The sequence below is a fragment of the Styela clava genome, chromosome 9 (assembly GCF_964204865.1).
Source record: "Styela clava chromosome 9, kaStyClav1.hap1.2, whole genome shotgun sequence".
Lineage (NCBI taxonomy): Eukaryota > Metazoa > Chordata > Ascidiacea > Stolidobranchia > Styelidae > Styela > Styela clava.
The window spans coordinates 7,396,321-7,420,441 of NC_135258.1; the positions used below are offsets into that span (position 1 = coordinate 7,396,321).

At 35.5% G+C, this 24,121-nt stretch overlaps 2 non-coding genes across 2 annotated transcripts; both read left to right on the forward strand.

The window, feature by feature from the left end:
- Positions 1–2,049: 2,049 nt before the first annotated feature.
- LOC144427459 (U4 spliceosomal RNA) lies at positions 2,050–2,188 on the forward strand. The gene has a single exon (XR_013477990.1). It is a non-coding gene; the product is annotated as a U4 spliceosomal RNA (small nuclear RNA).
- Positions 2,189–19,010: 16,822 nt separating this feature from the next.
- On the forward strand, positions 19,011–19,149 carry LOC144427467 (U4 spliceosomal RNA). The gene has a single exon (XR_013477998.1). It is a non-coding gene; the product is annotated as a U4 spliceosomal RNA (small nuclear RNA).
- The last annotated feature ends 4,972 nt before the right edge of the window (positions 19,150–24,121 follow it).

A 24,121-nucleotide genomic window follows, 5' to 3' on the forward strand; every position in this document is an offset into this window, starting at 1 on the left:
AACTTCTCAACCACAAAATGCATTGTAACGATGATTAATTAAGTGTTGATAAAAACCCTCCACACCTACTTAAGCTTAAGTAGAATTTTATCTGAGACAACGTCATATTAATAACTGTTCTTTTAATTGCGCTCTCTGAGTTTTCTTCTTTTAACCATGCTTGATACCATGATGAATTGATGTTTTTAAGTTCGAATTATGTTTGTTGTAAGGTCGACATGCAGATGTAAGTTCAACACAGAGCCTTAACACAGAGTCTAAATTTACATGCTGTTAAAAATGACCAGAAAATATTTACATAATCATGCACTTCAATAGTTCAATGTTAGTTATACTTACTGTGCTTAGTTACCGATGAGCGAACGTAAAAATTACATTTTTCAATTAAAACTTCACCGTCATCGTTACACAAAGAGAATCAAGAGGGTAGGGTCTGCTTCACAGTCCGCCATTTTTAATTCAAACACTTCTTGACAACTATTATGGAACAGATTTCCGTATGATGGAAAGTTAAAGTGCGGAAAACACCAAAACGGTCGCATATGGACGCGGTCATTCTGAGACGAGATGATCAGCTGATAAAAGCTTTAAAACAAAGTTTAAATTACCATGATGTGAAAATTGTTTGAAAAATGTAGCCATGACGATGCATTCCAATTTATTTCGGATTCACTGTGTTCGTGTTCCTACAGTCACAACTTAATTCAACTAGATTCTCTATAGTTACACTCACCCGAATAGGCAGGCGGATTGATGAAAGATATTCGGATGATATTACACCATTTAAGTCAGGGGTGACGAACCCATTTGCTACCGCGGGCCATTTTATCAGTCATTGTCTCAACTGGATACTAACATTTCCGTCTGTCAGTCTTGATCTGTATCAATTAAGTTGGGTTTCTGGTGGCGCCATCTCACTCGGCTGCGAGCTTCGCTCGGCTCGGGTGTTCGAGATCCGAATTTCCGTTCGAATACCGCAGCGATTTTATTCGAGATTTTTTTGGTCGACTACCTTAGTATCACTATACAATCAATAAAATAAATTGTAGTCTTTACTATTTTATCGCAGATCTACGGATTTCTCTAACGTTGATATCTTGAAAATAACCTTGGGTGGTAGCATTGCGATATGGCGGAATCAGTGTTGCAAGAACAAATATAATATAATATATATAATCGGAAATATTACATTTTCACAAAAGTTACCCCTTCTCCGTTAATCTTTATGCGTTTGTCGATTAGGCAGTGTAAGTAACTATGCTAATACCATGCTGGTCAATTTGATCCATTGTTAAAGATATCGATGAGTCAACGAAAATAGATGTATTGGAAATAGAGTTGTCAGTAATATTAATAACACATTTAATTAATAATTTCGCTGTACAGTTTCCAAAGGTTTATGACTTCAAGCCAACCATACACTGAATGGCCTGAATGCTTCGCGGGCCGCACGAAATTCTCTGGCGGGTCGCAGGTTCGTCACCTCTGACTTAAGTCTTACACCATTTTTTGTCCAATTCTTGACAATCTATATATAAAACATATATATATATATATATTATATGTAAATTCAAGCCGGGAAAGCGTATCGCAATCCTTATGAGTAGAGATGTCAAAGCAGTTAACAAAACTTCTAGCAAAATATTTTTTCTTATACTTTTGCTACCCAAGCGATTATTTTTACCTAACCATGTTTTTTAATTCTACTTCCGGTTTCTCAACTTCTAAATTGAGAACGAAATCCCATTGCTTAATGTTCATGACATCTTGATCAGTATTTTTCTGTTTACAGCTGATTATACTTCTAACGCGAATCGGAAAACAACTTTATGACGCTTTCCAGAAAGGAAAGTAATTTAACAATCGAATCTTAAATCAGTTTATGTTGTATTTAGTTGTCAATTTTGTGATATTGAATGATTTATTAAAAAATGCGATAGCAGGAACTTTAATTTATATGAACGTGACAATTATGTGCGTTTTCCCGGGTCACCACAAATGGTAGATTTCATCAATACTACTAGTCAAAATTGTGCAAGCTTTTTACTCAGCTTTGCGCAGTGGCAGTATCGTAACCAATGAGGTTTATCCGAGGTGCGATTATTGCTAGTTGAAAACTATTACCAATACCCCGCCCTGGCGATACAAACGTGTCGCCTGTGGCAATTTCTGAAGGGTTGTACGCAACCTATCCCGTTTGGAAATGACTGATATTTGTGCAAAAACCAATGAAGAAATTTCGGCGTTCTAACCGGGTAATAAGTGGGCCAACAACAAACTTTCTCAACCTGCCAACCGAGCACATTGTTACATTACATCGAAATACGTTTGTGCGCAGTAAATCTATTCGTGTGCGCACCCTCTGAAAGCTGTGTGCGCGCGCACACGCGCACACCTTAGAGGGAACACTGGTCATATCTATGCTGTAGAAACCAGAGAGCAGTGCTCAAATATACCGACACTAAGGTTCGACCATCAGTTCCTGCATTTAAATACATCGAGTGTCTAACAAAGCAGCGAGTTTGAAGAAAGGTTGGATGACAAACAATACGGATGCGGACGAAAATTTTGAAGAAATATCTGGTCCCGAAGGACATTGAGGAATAATAAAACTAACATCTTATTTCATCTTTAAGAATAGAGTATGTGTAATCGATTCGTGCATTACTTGTGAAAGAGCGATTTTACTCCACGACAAAAATCACTCCAACAACATGAAATTAGCAAACAAATATAAAGGCTCACTTCGTGTCCAACAACTCTTGTTAATACTTGATTTTATATTCCTATCCGAAAATGGAAAATTATTTGGTTTATTTATATCATAATTCACAGTAATATCTTGACAGCGTCGTTAGCATCAAAAGAAGAAAAAAACTAGTTAGCGATCGGAGACAGCTGACTTATCGATCTGCGGTTTCGATTCCTTCGCTTTGACTCAATAGCGACACTGCGTGTCTCATCACTAATTAATTGATGACTCGCTAATTATACAACATAATTCATCCAGGCTTCCGATCCGAGATATGGTGAATGCACATGAAAAATCCGGAGCAAATTCAACCTCGCTTTCGTGAGATATCGCGTGTATCTAAAGGACAAACAAACAAACAGACAAATACCTATCAACCTACTTAGCGATCAAGATCGATAGGTAACAAACAGACAAACAGACAAATACCTATCAACATACTTACCGATCAAGATCGATAGGTAACAAACAGACAAACAGACAAATACCTATCAACATACTTACCGATCAAGATCGATAAGTAATTACGGAAAAAAATATCAATTTGTACGTCTCCGTTTCATTTTACGTAAATATGTGGAAGTTAAGTGAGTTTTTGGAGTCACCACAAATGATAGAGTGCATTCACACTCCTATACGCAATTTTTTCTCTCCAGCAGTAGCTTTGCGCAGTGGCAGTATCGTAACCAATGAGGCTTATCGAGCTATCTGTTTGATTAAAATGAACATCTGCTATTGTTATCATCAATTGGAATACTTTGGATTGTAAGATATTTTGGATATTCGTTCTTGGATACTAAAAATGGATTACTCCGCAGCTCTTACAGGATCAATAGGGATTACAGGTAATCGCCCTCGATCGGTTGTGGCAGAGGTGAGTGATTCTATTGATATAAACCGATTTCTCTACATCTTGGGAGAAAACCCTATAACAAAAGGATATGTCGAACACCTGTCAGGAATTTTTGAAACTAGACCGAAAATTTGGTTGATATCTTTCAAACAGTTGAACCCAACAAATCCAAATGATTCAGTTAGAGACAAATTTATTGTAGAAACGCAAAATGGCATTAAAGTCGATGGTGTAATAGTACGCTTTTTTCCACCCACAAAACCTCCAACAAGGATTAGCATTCGCGATATCCCAGACGAATCACGACCACAAGTCGTTTTCGAAGCTCTGAATAAGGCTGGATGCGGAAAAATTAAAAGCATGACCAAACTATACTACCGAAACACTCAACTATTCAACGGATATATAGCCGTATGGATAGATGATTTTAAACAGGAAAAACTGCCCCCCTTTCTTGTCATTGACAAAGCTAGGTGCAAAACCTACGTACCCACCGAGTTGTACAATCCAACATGCATGAACTGCCTTGATACTGGTCATAATGCAAGAAATTGCCGAAATAAAACGAAATGTAGGTCGTGCAAAAGTGAAGGTCACGTTCAGGCAAATTGCCCCCTAAAATCCAATGTGAGACCGAATAACATGGAATCCTGGTTTAAGGAATCGATATCCACAAAACCTGGAATAGAATCACATGTAGGAGAAAAAGAAGATGCAATACCAAACAATAACACCACACCAGAAATAGGAGTAAACCAAATTCCCGAGGCAGTGTTCCTAACTTCAAAATCCGACACAATATCTGATACGGATTTGTTATACGAAGAAGTAAAAGATTGGTCTCTATCAGAAGACAATACTATAACAACACCCAAAAAGCGCACTCCACCTCGCAAAACAGTCCCGAAGCCTAAATTAAAACCTACATCCACAATAGGGAACACTCCAATTAGACCCCCAGTAATTGGCAAATCGTATGTAAACATGGTAATTAACGACTTCGAGATTAGAGACAGCACGTCATCATCAGTATTCTCAGACATACTTCAAAGTAACTCGGCACCGGCATACCTAGAGAACCCAGATAGCACGTATGAAACAGACCCATCACAAACACCCAGACTTGAGCCTACTATGAACAAAACCCAAAAACAGATTGGCAAACGGGGAAGAAAAAATACTTCCTCGTCGACAACGTCGAATATATCACCATCGCCAAAAAAGGGGAAAGACAATAAAACATAGAAAGTATAAAATAAAAATCATCCCAATATATGACTGAAAATCTATCACAATTAAAAATAATCTCACTGAACGTAAACGGACTGGAAAAAAATTGGAACAAACTTAAAATCTTCATAACTTATCACAACCCAGACATTATTGCTTTACAAGAAGTCCACAGAGTTAAAAGAGACGTTTCCGAGAACCGACTACATAACATGGGGTACAGATTATTTATTAACTCACTGACCTACTTCGATAAGAGGGATGACCAAAGATTCTTCCAAGGCACCGCCACTGCAGTAAGAGAAAACTTATGTGCAACGCACAGCTTTGAATATGTTACATTCATACCTTGTAGAGCGTGTTCGACAACAATGACGAACTTACAAACCAAAGACAAGCTATCGCTAGTAAATGTTTATGCACCTCCCAGAAGAGGCGACAGAAAAACTAGAATGTTCTACGAAAAGCTGATAAACTTAGTGAGAGAGATCAAGCATATTCAAATAATTTGCGGTGACTTTAACATGGTTCATCAGAAAATAGACGTCAGCAACCAAAACTCATTTACACTAGGGAACACAGAAATGCAATGGAAAGACTTTATACAAGCTCACAACTACATAGACACGTATAGATATCACTGGCCCGATAAAAGATTATATACAATTACCAGGAGAAGACAATCCCGACGAATAGATCGAATATATATTCCGTACAACATTAGTCATGAATTGAAAAATACAGAATATTTAGTAAACACCGTTTCAGACCACCACTTTGCATCACACATCACTTTCAAAAATATTAAACAAGTTAACTGGGGACGGGGAACCTGGAAAAACAATACAGCTCATTTTAGGCATGAAAAAGTCAGGTTTTTGATAAATGAGATATACAAAAAAGAAGAACAAAGAAAACACGAATATGAAATACTTGCCGACTGGTGGGACAACTTGAAGACTAAAATTAAAAAAAGTCTCCTCCAACACGGAATTAATGAAGCAAAGGTAAAGAAACAAAATGAAAGCAGGTGGAAAAATGAAATTCTAAATAGCATGAACAAGTCACCATCAAACCAAGCAATGTATATGCTTATTAAAAACCTAAAACAAATGGAAAAAGAAAAAGTGATGTTTAAACAAAATACAGCAAAAATCAAAGCATTAGAACAAAACGAAAGACCAACAAAATATTTCTTTGACAAATTGAAAACTAGAAGACGTAAAACCACTATAGACAGACTACAAAACAAAGAAGGAAATTATTTAAAAACAAAAAACGAAATTTTGGAAGAAGCGCAAACATTCTATAAAACACTATGGACACAAACAACACCAGGTGAGGAAGATAGAATGGAAGAATACCTCAACATATATGGGGAAACTAAGCTTAGCACTGAAGAAAAGGAACAAATGGGGACCTTAGCTTCAAAAGAAGAACTTCTCGTGACTTTAAAACAAATGGATAACTATAAAACACCGGGACCAGACGGACTATCAAAGGAATTTTACGTTGAATTTTGGGAAATTTTGAAGAATGACTTGCACCAGCTAGTAAACAATGCTATCGCTTTCGGCACCTTACCCACCAGTAGCAAAGAATCGATAGTCACCCTTATCTATAAAAAAGGAAATTCAAATCACCTATCTAACTACCGGCCCATATCTAACCTAAATGTAGATTTTAAACTGATATCAAAAATATTAGCTAACCGATTGAAACCTATCTTGGATAAATATATAATGCCAACACAGAAAAGCGCAATTCCTAAACGATCTATATTTGATAATTTACGAAACGTTCAAGGAATATGGAATTATACAACAAAATGGAACCTACCTTTATATATAATCAGTTTCGATCAGGAAAAAGCTTTTGATATGGTTAACCAACGTTTTTTATTCAAAACCATGACCAAACTAAACTTCAACAAAAATATCATTAACTTAATCAAAGAAATGTACAATCGGATATACAGCAGAATACAAATTAACGGAGCTAAAACCAATAAAATCTTTCTGACAAGAGGAATCAGACAAGGCTGTCCATTGAGCATGGCAATGTACACCTTAGCCGCTGACCCATTGGCAAGAAAAATCATCGCGAACCAAAAGATAAAAGGATTCAGCATCGGAAAATACAAAACCGTAATTGATCAATTTGCAGACGACAATACAACATACGCGCGAGACATTGAATCGATAGAACACACCTTCAACGAATTTAAGACTTACGAATTAATAACGGGACAAAAAATAAATGAGAAAAAAACTGAAATATTATGTACTAACCAAATCGCAATGCAAAAACTTAAAACCTCGCCGTACAACAAATTCATGAAACCAAATATAAAAGTTTTAGGCCAAATTATAGGACCCCAACAGACGGAAAAAACTTGGGATGAAATCCTCAAAAGACTTAGGAACACCCTGGAAGTTAATAAGCAGAGACAATTGACGTGGATAGGTAAATTCCAAATTTTAAATGCCTTGTGTATATCGCAGGTAATATACCACGCTAGAGTAGTGAATGTACCACCAATCTACATACGGAAACTGAACACACTTTTCTTTGACTTCATCTGGCACCCAGAAAGCTTTCAGCTATTGGCACAAAATAAATTAACAGCCGATTACTACAATGGAGGATTAAATGCCCCATGCATAAAAACAAAAATACAGGCATGTCTTCTGGAAAAAATAAAAACATTGAAATCAATAACAGAACCTAAAGAGATATGGCACGCAATAGCCCTTTATGACATTGGCACGAAGATAAAGAGAATAAATCCCAAACTTTACACCAACCAGATGCCCCATGCCCTCGAAACCCCAAAGCACTGGAAAGATTGCATTCAGTTAACCGAAAAAATAGGCATAAAAGAAGAAAAATGGACAGACATTTCTTTCAAACAAATTTACCAGACGATCTTGAAATCAAACCAATCGGGAAGAAGAAAACAGGTAGAAACACAAACATGCACCAATTGGAAAGAGATTCTATGTAAAGAAAAAGACATAAAAAATATAATAACAAACAAGGAAAGGGTGATATCATACAGGCTGGCGCACAATGCAATACTAAATGGAACACAAAGAAAAAGAATCAATTTATATCATACAGTAAGCGGGAAAATGGCTATCACGGAGTGTAAATTCTGCTCGAAATCGGAGGACAACACGGAACACCTTATTAAAGAATGTCCTTTCACGTGGCGGATTTTGTATAAAATACAAAAATCTCTGAATCAGGCTCTGCAAACACATCACCCCTTTTTAAATGAACTACTTTGGCATAATATCTACTTAAAAGAAAACCGAAAAATAATATTAATAACAGTGAATATAGTAAAAACTCAAATATACAAGGTCAAATCAATGAAGGACATGACAAACACAAAAATGAATCCCGAAGAAAGTAAAAGGATAGAAGATGGCATAGTTTCGAAAACTTTTAATGAAATGATCTGGAGAGTAAAAAACATAGAATCACTCAGCGAAGAAATAAAACAGATAGAGAAAATTGAATATTGGTTGGCCCAAAAAAGTGTTGCTACAAACTAATTAAAAAAAAAATTATTAATTTACTGATTTTATGCTCAAAATTGAAAAACCATCTAAAACGGAAATGACGAAATAGGAGCCTATCAATGAGAACGGCAATAGTCATCTATTGCCATTATGTGATACGGTCTATAACTGACCAAGCTCCGAATGGGATACAGGAAATGACGGGTTATCCCCGATCCCGTATATTATAATCTGATCCGAAAAGAAAAAAAAAAAAAAAAAAAAAAAAAAAAAAAAAAACCAATGAGGTTTATCGAGCTAGCTGTTTGATTAAAATGAACATCTGTTATTGTTATCATCAATTGGAATACTTTGGATTGTAACCTATTTTGGATATTCGTTCTTGGATACTAAAAATGGATTACTCCGCAGCTCTTACAGGATCAATAGGGATTACAGGTAATCGCCCTCGATCGGTTGTGGCAGAGGTGAGTGATTCTATTGATATAAACCGATTTCTCAACATCTTGGGAGAAAACCCTATAACAAAAGGATATGTCGAACACCTGTCAGGAATTTTTGAAACTAGACCGAAAATTTGGTTGATATCTTTCAAACAGTTGAATCCAACAAATCCAAATGATTCAGTTAGAGACAAATTTATTGTAGAAACGCAAAATGGCATTAAAGTCGATGGTGTAATAGTACGCTTTTTTCCACCCACAAAACCTCCAACAAGGATTAGCATTCGCGATATCCCAGACGAATCACGACCACAAGTCGTTTTCGAAGCTCTGAATAAGGCTGGATGCGGAAAAATTAAAAGCATGACCAAACTATACTACCGAAACACTCAACTATTCAACGGATATATAGCCGTATGGATAGATGATTTTAAACAGGAAAAACTGCCCCCCTTTCTCGTCATTGACAAAGCTAGGTGCAAAACCTACGTACCCACCGAGTTGTACAATCCAACATGCATGAACTGCCTTGATACTGGTCATAATGCAAGAAATTGCCGAAATAAAACGAAATGTAGGTCGTGCAAAAGTGAAGGTCACGTTCAGGCAAATTGCCCCCTAAAATCCAATGTGAGACCGAATAACATGGAATCCTGGTTTAAGGAATCGATATCCACAAAACCTGGAATAGTATCAGATGTAGGAGAAAAAGAAGATGCAATACCAAACAATAACACCACACCAGAAATAGGAGTAAACCAAATTCCAGAGGCAGTGTTCCCAACTTCAAAATCCGACACAATATCTGATACGGATTTGTTATACGAAGAAGTGAAAGATTGGTCTCTATCAGAAGACAATACTATAACAACACCCAAAAAGCGCACTCCACCTCGCAAAACAGTACCGAAGCCTAAATTAAAACCTACATCCACAATAGGGAACACTCCAATTAGACCCCCAGTAATTGGCAAATCGTATGTAAACATGGTAATTAACGACTTCGAGATTAGAGACAGCACGTCATCATCAGTATTCTCAGACATACTTCAAAGTAACTCGGCACCGGCATACCTAGAGAACCCAGATAGCACGTATGAAACAGACCCATCACAAACACCCAGACTTGAACCTACTATGAACAAAACCGAAAAACAGATTGGAAAACGGGGAAGAGAAAATACTTCCTCGTCGACAACGTCGAATATATCACCCTCGCCAAAAAAAGGGGAAAGACAATAAAACATAGAAAGTATAAAATAAAAATCATCTACAAGACCCAATATATGACTGAAAATCTATCACAATTAAAAATAATCTCACTGAACGTAAACGGACTGGAAAAAAATTGGAATAAACTTAAAATCTTCATAACTTATCACAACCCAGACATTATTGCTTTACAAGAAGTCCACAGAGTTAAAAGAGACGTTTCCGAGAACCGACTTCAAAACATGGGGTACAGATTATTTATTAACTCACTGACCGACTTCGATAAGAGGGATGACCAAAGATTCTTCCAAGGCACCGCCACTGCAGTAAGAGAAAACTTATGTGCAACGCACAGCTTTGAATATGTTACATTCATACCTTGTAGAGCGTGTTCGACAACAATGACGAACTTACAAACCAAAGACAAGCTATCGCTAGTAAATGTTTATGCACCTCCCAGAAGAGGCGACAGAAAAACTAGAATGTTCTACGAAAAGCTGATAAACTTAGTGAGAGAGATCAAGCATATTCAAATAATTTGCGGTGACTTTAACATGGTTCATCAGAAAGTAGACGTCAGCAACCAAAACTCATTTACACTAGGGAACACAGAAATGCAATGGAAAGACTTTATACAAGCTTACAACTACATAGACACGTATAGATATCACTGGCCCGATAAAAGATTATATACAATTACCAGGAGAAGACAATCCCGACGAATAGATCGAATATATATTCCGTACAACATTAGTCATGAATTGAAAAATACAGAATATTTAGTAAACACCGTTTCAGACCACCACTTTGCATCACACATCACTTTCAAAAATATTAAACAAGTTAACTGGGGACGGGGAACCTGGAAAAACAATACAGCTCATTTTAGGCATGAAAAAGTCAAGTTTTTGATAAATGAGATATACAAAAAAGAAGAACAAAGAAAACACGAATATGAAATACTTGCCGACTGGTGGGAGAACTTGAAGACTAAAATTAAAAAAAGCCTCCTCCAACACGGAATTAACGAAGCAAAGGTAAAGAAACAAAATGAAAGCAGGTGGAAAAATGAAATTCTAAATAGCATGAACAAGTCACCATCAAACCAAGCAATGTATATGTTTATTAAAAACCTAAAACAAATGGAAAAAGAAAAAGTGATGTTTAAACAAAATACAGCAAAAATCAAAGCATTAGAACAAAACGAAAGACCAACAAAATATTTCTTTGACAAATTGAAAACTAGAAGACGTAAAACCACTATAGACAGACTACAAAACAAAGAAGAAATTATTTAAAAACAAAAAACGAAATTTTGGAAGAAGCGCAAACATTCTATAAAACACTATGGACACAAACAACACCAGGTGAGGAAGATAGAATGGAAGAATACCTCAACATATATGGGGAAACTAAGCTTAGCACTGAAGAAAAGGAACAAATGGGGACCTTAGCTTCAAAAGAAGAACTTCTCGTGACTTTAAAACAAATGAATAACTATAAAACACCGGGACCAGACGGACTATCAAAGGAATTTTACGTTGAATTTTGGGAAATTTTGAAGAATGACTTGCACCAGCTAGTAAACAATGCTATCGCTTTCGGCACCTTACCCACCAGTAGCAAAGAATCGATAGTCACCCTTATCTATAAAAAAGGAAATTCAAATCACCTATCTAACTACCGGCCCATATCTAACCTAAATGTAGATTTTAAACTGATATCAAAAATATTAGCTAACCGATTGAAACCTATCTTGGATAAATATATAATGCCAACACAGAAAAGCGCAATTCCTAAACGATCTATATTTGATAATTTACGAAACGTTCAAGGAATATGGAATTATACAACAAAATGGAACCTACCTTTATATATAATCAGTTTCGATCAGGAAAAAGCTTTTGATATGGTTAACCAACGTTTTTTATTCAAAACCATGACCAAACTAAACTTCAACAAAAATATCATTAACTTAATCAAAGAAATGTACAATCGGATATACAGCAGAATACAAATTAACGGAGCTAAAACCAATAAAATCTTTCTGACAAGAGGAATCAGACAAGGCTGTCCATTGAGCATGGCAATGTACACCTTAGCCGCTGACCCATTGGCAAGAAAAATCATCGCGAACCAAAAGATAAAAGGATTCAGAATCGGAAAATACAAAACCGTAATTGATCAATTTGCAGACGACAATACAACATACGCGCGAGACATTGAATCGATAGAACACACCTTCAACGAATTTAAGACTTACGAATTAATAACGGGACAAAAAATAAATGAGAAAAAAACTGAAATATTATGTACTAACCAAATCGCAATGCAAAAACTTAAAACCTCGCCGTACAACAAATTCATGAAACCAAATATAAAAGTTTTAGGCCAAATTATAGGACCCCAACAGACGGAAAAAACTTGGGATGAAATCCTCAAAAGACTTAGGAACACCCTGGAAGTTAATAAGCAGAGACAATTGGCGTGGATAGGTAAATTCCAAATTTTAAATGCCTTGTGTATATCGCAGGTAATATACCACGCTAGAGTAGTGAATGTACCACCAATCTACATACGGAAACTGAACACACTTTTCTTTGACTTCATCTGGCACCCAGAAAGCTTTCAGCTATTGGCACAAAATAAATTAACAGCCGATTACTACAATGGAGGATTAAATGCCCCATGCATAAAAACAAAAATACAGGCATGTCTTCTGGAAAAAATAAAAACATTGAAAGCAATAACAGAACCTAAAGAGATATGGCACGCAATAGCCCTTTATGACATTGGCACGAAGATAAAGAGAATAAATCCCAAACTTTACACCAACCAGATGCCCCATGCCCTCGAAACCCCAAAGCACTGGAAAGACTGCATTCAGTTAACCGAAAAAAGAGGCATAAAAGAAGAAAAATGGACAGACATTTCTTTCAAACAAATTTACCAGACGATCTTGAAATCAAACCAATCGGGAAGAAGAAAACAGGTAGAAACACAAACATGCACCAATTGGAAAGAGATTCTAAGTAAAGAAAAAGACATAAAAAATATAATAACAAACAAGGAAAGGGTGATATCATACAGGCTGGCGCACAATGCAATACTAAATGGAACACAAAGAAAAAGAATCAATTTATATCATACAGTAAGCGGGAAAATGGCTATCACGGAGTGTAAATTCTGCTCGAAATCGGAGGACAACACGGAACACCTTATTAAAGAATGTCCTTTCACGTGGCGGATTTTGTATAAAATACAAAAATCTCTGAATCAGGCTCTGCAAACACATCACCCCTTCTTAAATGAACTACTTTGGCATAATATCTACTTAAAAGAAAACCGAAAAATAATATTAATAACAGTGAATATAGTAAAAACTCAAATATACAAGTTCAAATCAATGAAGGACATGACAAACACAAAAATGAATCCCGAAGAAAGTAAAAGGATAGAAGATGGCATAGTTTCGAAAACTTTTAATAAAATGGGCTGGAGAGTAAAAAACATAGAATCACTCAGCGAAGAAATAAAACAGATAGAGAAAATTGAAAATTGGTTGGCCCAAAAAAGTGTTGCTACAAACTAATTAAAAAAAATGATTAATTTACTGATTTTATGCTCAAAATTGAAAAACCATCTAAAACGGAAATGACGAAATAGGAGCCTATCAATGAGAACGGCAATAGTCATCTATTGCCATTATGTGATACGGTCTATAACTGACCAAGCTCCGAATGGGATACAGGAAATGACGGTTTATCCCCGATCCCGTATATTATAATCTGATCCGAAAAAAAAAAAAAAAAAAAAAAAAAAAAAAAAAAAAAAAAAAAAAACCAATGAGGTTTATCGAACTAGCTGTTTGATTAAAATGAACATCTGCTATTGTTATCTTCAATTGGAATACTTTGGATTGTAAGCTATTTTGGATATTCGTTCTTGGATACTAAAAATGGATTACTCCGCAGCTCTTACAGGATCAATAGGGATTACAGGTAATCGCCCTCGATCGGTTGTGGCAGAGGTGAGTGATTCTATTGATATAAACCGATTTCTCTACATCTTGGGAGAAAACCCTATAACAAAAGGATATGTCGAACACCTGTCAGGAATTTTTGAAACTAGACCGAAAATTTGGTTGATATCTTTCAAACAGGTGAATCCAACAAATCCAAATGATTCAGTTAGAGACAAATTTATTGTAGAAACGCAAAATGGCATTAAAGTCGATGGTGTAATAGTACGCTTTTTTCCAATATCCCAGACGAATCACGACCACAAGTCGTTTTCGAAGCTCTGAATAAGGCTGGATGCGGAAAAATTAAAAGCATGACCAAACTATACTACCGAAACACTCAACTATTCAACGGATATATAGCCGTATGGATAGATGATTTTAAACAGGAAAAACTGCCCCCCTTTCTCGTCATTGACAAAGCTAGGTGCAAAACCTACGTACCCACCGAGTTGTACAATCCAACATGCATGAACTGCCTTGATACTGGTCATAATGCAAGAAATTGCCGAAATAAAACGAAATGTAGGTCGTGCAAAAGTGAAGGTCACGTTCAGGCAAATTGCCCCCTAAAATCCAATGTGAGACCGAATAACATGGAATCCTGGTTTAAGGAATCGATATCCACAAAACCTGGAATAGTATCAGATGTAGGAGAAAAAGAAGATGCAATACCAAACAATAACACCACACCAGAAATAGGAGTAAACCAAATTCCAGAGGCAGTGTTCCCAACTTCAAAATCCGACACAATATCTGATACGGATTTGTTATACGAAGAAGTGAAAGATTGGTCTCTATCAGAAGACAATACTATAACAACACCCAAAAAGCGCACTCCACCTCGCAAAACAGTACCGAAGCCTAAATTAAAACCTACATCCACAATAGGGAACACTCCAATTAGACCCCCAGTAATTGGCAAATCGTATGTAAACATGGTAATTAACGACTTCGAGATTAGAGACAGCACGTCATCATCAGTATTCTCAGACATACTTCAAAGTAACTCGGCACCGGCATACCTAGAGAACCCAGATAGCACGTATGAAACAGACCCATCACAAACACCCAGACTTGAACCTACTATGAACAAAACCGAAAAACAGATTGGAAAACGGGGAAGAGAAAATACTTCCTCGTCGACAACGTCGAATATATCACCCTCGCCAAAAAAGGGGAAAGACAATAAAACATAGAAAGTATAAAATAAAAATCATCTACAAGACCCAATATATGACTGAAAATCTATCACAATTAAAAATAATCTCACTGAACGTAAACGGACTGGAAAAAAATTGGAATAAACTTAAAATCTTCATAACTTATCACAACCCAGACATTATTGCTTTACAAGAAGTCCACAGAGTTAAAAGAGACGTTTCCGAGAACCGACTTCAAAACATGGGGTACAGATTATTTATTAACTCACTGACCGACTTCGATAAGAGGGATGACCAAAGATTCTTCCAAGGCACCGCCACTGCAGTAAGAGAAAACTTATGTGCAACGCACAGCTTTGAATATGTTACATTCATACCTTGTAGAGCGTGTTCGACAACAATGACGAACTCACAAACCAAAGACAAGCTATCGCTAGTAAATGTTTATGCACCTCCCAGAAGAGGCGACAGAAAAACTAGAATGTTCTACGAAAAGCTGATAAACTTAGTGAGAGAGATCAAGAATATTCAAATAATTTGCGGTGACTTTAACATGGTTCATCAGAAAATAGACGTCAGCAACCAAAACTCATTTACACTAGGGAACACAGAAATGCAATGGAAAGACTTTATACAAGCTTACAACTACATAGACACGTATAGATATCACTGGCCCGATAAAAGATCATATACAATTACCAGGAGAAGACAATCCCGACGAATAGATCGAATATATATTCCGTACAACATTAGTCATGAATTGAAAAATACAGAATATTTAGTAAACACCGTTTCAGACCACCACTTTGCATCACACATCACTTTCAAAAATATTAAACAAGTTAACTGGGGACGGGGAACCTGGAAAAACAATACAGCTCATTTTAGGCATGAAAAAGTCAAGTTTTTGATAAATGAGATATACAAAAAAGAAGAACAAAGAAAACACGAATATGAAATACTTGCCGACTGGTGGGACAACTTGAAGACTAAAATTAAAAAAAGCCTCCTCCAACACGGAATTAACGAAGCAAAGGTAAAGAAACAAAATGAAAGCAGGTGGAAAAATGAAATTCTAAATAGCATGAACAAGTCACCATCAAACCAAGCAATGTATATGCTTATTAAAAACCTAAAACAAATGGAAAAAGAAAAAGTGATGTTTAAACAAAATACAGCAAAAATCAAAGCATTAGAACAAAACGAAATACCAACAAAATATTTCTTTGACAAATTGAAAACTAGAAGACGTAAAACCACTATAGACAGTCTACAAAACAAAGAAGGAAATTATTTAAAAACAAAAAACGAAATTTTGGAAGAAGCGCAAACATTCTATAAAACACTATGGACACAAACAACACCAGGTGAGGAAGATAGAATGGAAGAATACCTCAACATATATGGGGAAACTAAGCTTAGCACTGAAGAAAAGGAACAAATGGGGACCTTAGCTTCAAAAGAAGAACTTCTCGTGACTTTAAAACAAATGGATAACTATAAAACACCGGGACCAGACGGACTATTAAAGGAATTTTACGTTGAATTTTGGGAAATTTTGAAGAATGACTTGCACCAGCTAGTAAACAATGCTATCGCTTTCGGCACCTTACCCACCAGTAGCAAAGAATCGATAGTCACCCTTATCTATAAAAAAGGAAATTCAAATCACCTATCTAACTACCGGCCCATATCTAACCTAAATGTAGATTTTAAACTGATATCAAAAATATTAGCTAACCGATTGAAACCTATCTTGGATAAATATATAATGCCAACACAGAAAAGCGCAATTCCTAAACGATCTATATTTGATAATTTACGAAACGTTCAAGGAATATGGAATTATACAACAAAATGGAACCTACCTTTATATATAATCAGTTTCGATCAGGAAAAAGCTTTCGATATGGTTAACCAACGTTTTTTATTCAAAACCATGACCAAACTAAACTTCAACAAAAATATCATTAACTTAATCAAAGAAATGTACAATCGGATATACAGCAGAATACAAATTAACGGAGCTAAAACCAATAAAATCTTTCTGACAAGAGGAATCAGACAAGGCTGTCCATTGAGCATGGCAATGTACACCTTAGCCGCTGACCCATTGGCAAGAAAAATCATCGCGAACCAAAAGATAAAAGGATTCAGCATCGGAAAATACAAAACCGTAATTGATCAATTTGCAGACGACAATACAACATACGCGCGAGACATTGAATCGATAGAACACACCTTCAACGAATTTAAGACTTACGAATTAATAACGGGACAAAAAATAAATGAGAAAAAAACTGAAATATTATGTACTAACCAAATCGCAATGCAAAAACTTAAAACCTCGCCGTACAACAAATTCATGAAACCAAATATAAAAGTTTTAGGCCAAATTATAGGACCCCAACAGACGGAAAAAACTTGGGATGAAATCCTCAAAAGACTTAGGAACACCCTGGAAGTTAATAAGCAGAGACAATTGACGTGGATAGGTAAATTCCAAATTTTAAATGCCTTGTGTATATCGCAGGTAATATACCACGCTAGAGTAGTGAATGTACCACCAATCTACATACGGAAACTGAACACACTTTTCTTTGACTTCATCTGGCACCCAGAAAGCTTTCAGCTATTGGCACAAAATAAATTAACAGCCGATTACTACAATGGAGGATTAAATGCCCCATGCATAAAAACAAAAATACAGGCATGTCTTCTGGAAAAAATAAAAACATTGAAATCAATAACAGAACCTAAAGAGATATGGCACGCAATAGCCCTTTATGACATTGGCACGAAGATAAAGAGAATAAATCCCAAACTTTACACCAACCAGATGCCCCATGCCCTCGAAACCCCAAAGCACTGGAAAGATTGCATTCAGTTAACCGAAAAAATAGGCATAAAAGAAGAAAAATGGACAGACATTTCTTTCAAACAAATTTACCAGACGATCTTGAAATCAAACCAATCGGGAAGAAGAAAACAGGTAGAAACACAAACATGCACCAATTGGAAAGAGATTCTAAGTAAAGAAAAAGACATAAAAAATATAATAACAAACAAGGAAAGGGTGATATCATACAGGCTGGCGCACAATGCAATACTAAATGGAACACAGAGAAAAAGAATCAATTTATATCATACAGTAAGCGGGAAAATGGCTATCACGGAGTGTAAATTCTGCTCGAAATCGGAGGACAACACGGAACACCTTATTAAAGAATGTCCTTTCACGTGGCGGATTTTGTATAAAATACAAAAATCTCTGAATCAGGCTCTACAAACACATCACCCCTTTTTAAATGAACTACTTTGGCATAATATCTACTTAAAAGAAAATCGAAAAATAATATTAATAACAGTGAATATAGTAAAAACTCAAATATACAAGGTCAAATCAATGAAGGACATGACAAACGCAAAAATGAATCCCGAAGAAAGTAAAAGGATAGAAGATGGCATAGTTTCGAAAACTTTTAATAAAATGGGCTGGAGAGTAAAAAACATAGAATCACTCAGCGAAGAAATAAAACAGATAGAGAAAATTGAAAATTGGTTGGCCCAAAAAAGTGTTGCTACAAACTAATTAAAAAAAATGATTAATTTACTGATTTTATGCTCAAAATTGAAAAACCATCTAAAACGGAAATGACGAAATAGGAGCCTATCAATGAGAACGGCAATAGTCATCTATTGCCATTATGTGATACGGTCTATAACTGACCAAGCTCCGAATGGGATACAGGAAATGACGGTTTATCCCCGATCCCGTATATTATAATCTGATCCGGAAATAAAAAAAAATAAAAAAATAAAAAAAAAAAAACCAATGAGGTTTATCCGAGGTGCGATTATTGCTAGTTGAAAACTATTACCAATACCCCGCCCTGGCGATACAAACGTGTCGCCTGTGTCAATTTCTGAAGGGTTGTACGCAACCTATCCTGTTTACAACTGTTGATCTTCCCCATTATTAACGACACACAGACAGCGTATATTGGTAAGTTATTTGTGTTATGCTATGCCTCTCTCTTGTGATACGATCGCGTCGTGGAGGCAATTTTCTGAAGGGCTATATGAGATTCGTCTTACTACAAAAAAAGCGTTAATGATTCTGAGATTCCACGTTAGTAGGGATCTTTTGTAGTAATCCCTCTTCACTTATGCACAAAATGTGAGATTTCAGAAAAACATCCCCGACATGTTATAAGTAGGGCTGGGCATTTCCAATCGAATATTCGAATCGAATCGAATAGTAAATTATTCGAATCGGTTCAAAGCTAAATTTCGAATCGCCGCCATCTTGTTTTTTTGTTTCCGCCAATGGTCGGAACAATTTCAATTGAAGGCCATTGACGTGGTCAATGTATATGTTTGTGTGCATATATTTCATCTTTGTTCTTTGTTATGGACACTCTCAAACGATAATTATAATTGTCCAGTGAAAATATTCTCACATCGCATCCAAATAATTTGCAATTGAGATTAACCTTTATTTTCTACTGCATGGAATAGGAAACGTTGAAGCGATCGCTGATTTTAGTAAGTGTTGCTATATTTTAGCCCCATCTTTTCGGAAATTAAATTAATATCCCTGATATCTTTATAATTAATGTTGGATACTCATACGGAGATATGTGGTTTGATAATCCACTCATAGACGTACAAAGCAAATGTTTATAGCTGTTAACTCTCCCAATACTGCTCTGAAACTTTTGTACTTTGAAATATATATGTATATATATATATCGCCGGATGAGAACAGAACAGGCCTAAGTCACAATTTTGAGTTTTGAGAAAAACGCAAAAAACAATTTGGAATTTTTTTATTTTCCAATTTCTAGATATTCACACTTAGTAAAGTCCTGAGCTCTGGTTATTCTAATGTGGATGAGAATATCTTTGTAATCGATATTTTTTGGCACTTCAGCTTCAATTCCTTCCTGCTTTTTTACCCCCATAAGAAACTTTGGCCCATTCTGTTCTCAACAACTTCTGAAATTTTTTGTATGGGATGCAAGGTAAAACAAGGTGACTTAGGCCTAAGTTGCACTGAACAAATTTTTAGGGATGTAAGTTTTGGACATTTCATTTCTGATGTTCATGCCCATCATATTGGAACTTAGGACTATCTTTTTTCAATATTTTGGGGTTTTGAGCCATGCTTTACAAGGTGGTGGTCTTGAAATCCTGAATTTCTCAATAATAAAAATTTTAGCTGGACTTAGGCCCATTCTGTTCTTAAATATTTTAGGCCTAAGTCCAGCTAAAATTTTTATTATTGAGAAATTCAGGATTTCAAGACCACCACCTTGTAGAGCATGGCTTAAAACCCCAAAATATTGAAAAAAGTCAATTTTCCAAAAATGTGACTTAGACCCTTCTGTTCTCATCCGGCGACATATATAATGTATTTAGTCAAAAGTCTCCTTCATCTACAATTAGTCAAAATTTGAAACGTAGCGAGTACATAAGGATAGTTACTGTATGTTTCAATATTCTTCACCACGTATTGTCAATAGTGCATGTTATTTTCCTGAAACAAGGTCGTTGCTCCAATTCATTCCTTTGTGATATTTTTCCCTCGCTCGTCTTTATCGTTCTTTGTTAGTTAGAAATTCAGTTTCATCACAATAAGTGCGTTTAGGGTTTAAGTGTATTTCAATATATCTGTATTTGGAATGGATTGTGCATCTTTACAATATACGAACATTTGGCTTTCAATACATTGTGTGCTCATTGACCTCTGAAGGAGTCCATATCAGGGTTACATTCCATAACGTGTGTCAATTCAATAACACGTGAGCGAATGCGCAGTTAGGGTCAATCCTCCCCTATACTGTACTATAATTCAATTGTGTTCAACTTTATGTGAACCCGGAAGTCAGTTACATTTTTCAATAGACCCATCGAATCGAAAAAGACTGCTGAAATGGCTGTCATTCGTAGGTCACTGTCTTTATCATTTGTTCAACAAGAACTTGGAAATATAACACCAATAAAAAAATAAAAAAATATACTATATATATATAATTAATATATATAATCTTCCACAAACCTGACATATTAAAAATTGGAAATCTTGGGAAATTAGACTGCAAGGTAAAATGCTCGATTGACTCACTGATAAAAAGCAATAAAATTGGCCTAGCCTTTATTTTTGATCACTATTGAGGGAATGAAGACTGCTTCACCAATGGCATGGAAATTGGTTTTCAAATGATAATGCCGATCGGGCGAAACTAAAGTACAGCCCACCAAGATACCAACACCCGAAAAGTAGGGTCAAAGTACTCATAATTTTTCTTGTATTATTCAAAACTTATTATATAATTATTATGACAAATATTATCTAACAAAATATGTTAATTAATCTACCAAATATACATAAATGATGATAGCATTGTTATTGAAAATTTTAATCGCATATCAAGTTCTACACCAGTGGTTCCAAAACTTTTTAATATCATTACCCCTAAATTGAATTGCCATATGCTCAAGTACCCATTTCATGAAGATAAAATTAAATTTATCAAATTTGATACCAACCACAAGAACATAAGAATTCATGAACACAAATACAATGTTGCTTTGTAATTGCTATAGTATTGCTAATATTCTTCATTTTCATTATTATAAACTACTTAAACTACAGCAAGGGTGCGACTCGCAAAAAACATTGGATAAGGATCCCTCAAATACTGAATTAACAGTAATCCAGTAATGGTTTAAGTTTGGTGAATAAAATTCTTAGTCTTGTAAAAAGTAAAAATGGAAGTAAGGTATAAATCTATATATTTGGTACTCCCGTAGTATGTGAACCAAGATGGCGGACACCGGAATGTAGTATGTGTACCAGGTTAGGGTTATGCCATAATTTTATTTCAATTTTCCTTATTTTAGTTCTATTACGAGTTCGGGGACTAGCCAAAGTCAAGTGACTCCCGTAGTATTTGTACCTGAAATAATGACCTAACCCTAACGTGGTACACATACTACGTTCCGGTGTCCGCCATCTTGTTCACATACTACGAGAGTACCATATATTTTAAACTACAATAGCGTGCAATAAAGAATCAAACCGAATCAATATAAATACAACAATTTACAAATATCATATTGTCAGAAGTATGGATAAAAATGATACTTAATTTCACTATTAAGCAAAACCTATAAAACAATATATGAGTAATTATTTTCGCTCTTTGTAGTTTCTGGCTAATTAAAGCAGAGCTAAATCAGTTATTTCAACCTTTGCCATGAGAACAACTGGAAAATAGACACAATATAGTTGTGCGAGAAGTTAAAAATTCGTATAATAGCTTTTCTTATTGAACTCAGAGGGTAAGGCAGTCTCAGATACAACTAATATTTTGTGTATTCATCCGAGAATAGTAGTATTACGATAAGAATGACTGTGAGGCCGATCTGAGATTGTAGCTTGAACTAATGTCACGTGATGAGCAAAGGGAAACAGCCTAAGTTTCCATTCATCGAAGGAAGCTATGACACAGATAGTAACAACTAGGATCACGAATTTCAATATAAGTGAATCAAAAATTATCAGGTGAAAGTACGAATTGTATATAAAAGAAATTAAAGAACCAATCATCATTGCAAAGATCGTTATTGCTGTAGCAATCGAAGACCGTTTAATTTGTTTTAATAATCTCCTGGAATGTGCATTATGATTTTTTCTAAATTTCCATAAAGGATAAACAAAAAGAAAAAGTAGAGAAAATTGGAAAATTGCCATAACTATATACATAGACGCTATTTGCAACAGCAATATGGGGACCGGATATTTCTTTTCACGTGTGCAGCCAATTAAGGAATTGCTATATTCGCCGCGAATAGTCATTATGAGTAAACCCGTAAGCAAACAAATGCTCATAAAAGCTAAGACTAGCCAACTCAATGTTTGCATACATTTGTTGCATAGTGGCTTCAGTAAATCTGACCTGTAAAATTGTCTTTGACGCATCCAGTAAATCAGATACGGTATTAAGAGACAAATAGTGATCAAAGTATGCTTCACATATCGCAGGTTTCTGCATAATTCCGCTTCATCGTCATAAGAATAACGTAATTCAAGAAAATCAAGACATCCGAGTACAACGAACAATAATAGAAACGTAATGATCAAATATCTCATAACGTCTCTAGCTACATGTTTTTTCATTCTTGAATATCGATTCTGCTGACGAATTCGGTCCATGATTTCCTTGTTTTCCCTTTGTACTTTCCATTCATAAATCAAAGTTACGACCAAGACATAGATGTTTAATAAAATTGTGAAAGACGAAAAAATCACAGCCGCCAGCCATTGTCTGTATACTTTGTTTTTGCTGTAGAATGAATCGGTATCATTGACCGAAACATTTTGGCTTATTTGTAGAAACCACATCTTGTTGAAACTCCGAGAACATGTAAGCACAATGAAATTCTATTCGTAAAGCTTTTAAAAACGAAAATAGGTATTAATTAGTGCACCGCCATTTTGCAAAAAATATTATACTTATTTATTTAATTTGCGCTGGAGTTGCTCTACAAATAAAATTGCTGTATTTGTCGAGTAACGTTATTTCATATATCATTTAAATAATTTGCAATTTACGGAATAGACAAAATGTTTTATTTATAGTTGACTATAGAACGTCTGGCCAAATTTTAGCTCATATTTGCATGCAATTAAATATAAATAATGTTGTGAATTTCATTCGAAGTTAATAATTATGAGAAGTTATCTCTTACGTTTTCAAGCGCATGTTTCTACATTCTACCTTATTCAAAACTCCTGGATTTCTGTAAAATCTATAAAATAGGTTACATCAAGAAAAAAATGACAACGAGCCTATGGACTCTTTCTTGTTGATGGGAATTCTTTCTCATTCTCGATAAATTTATTTCG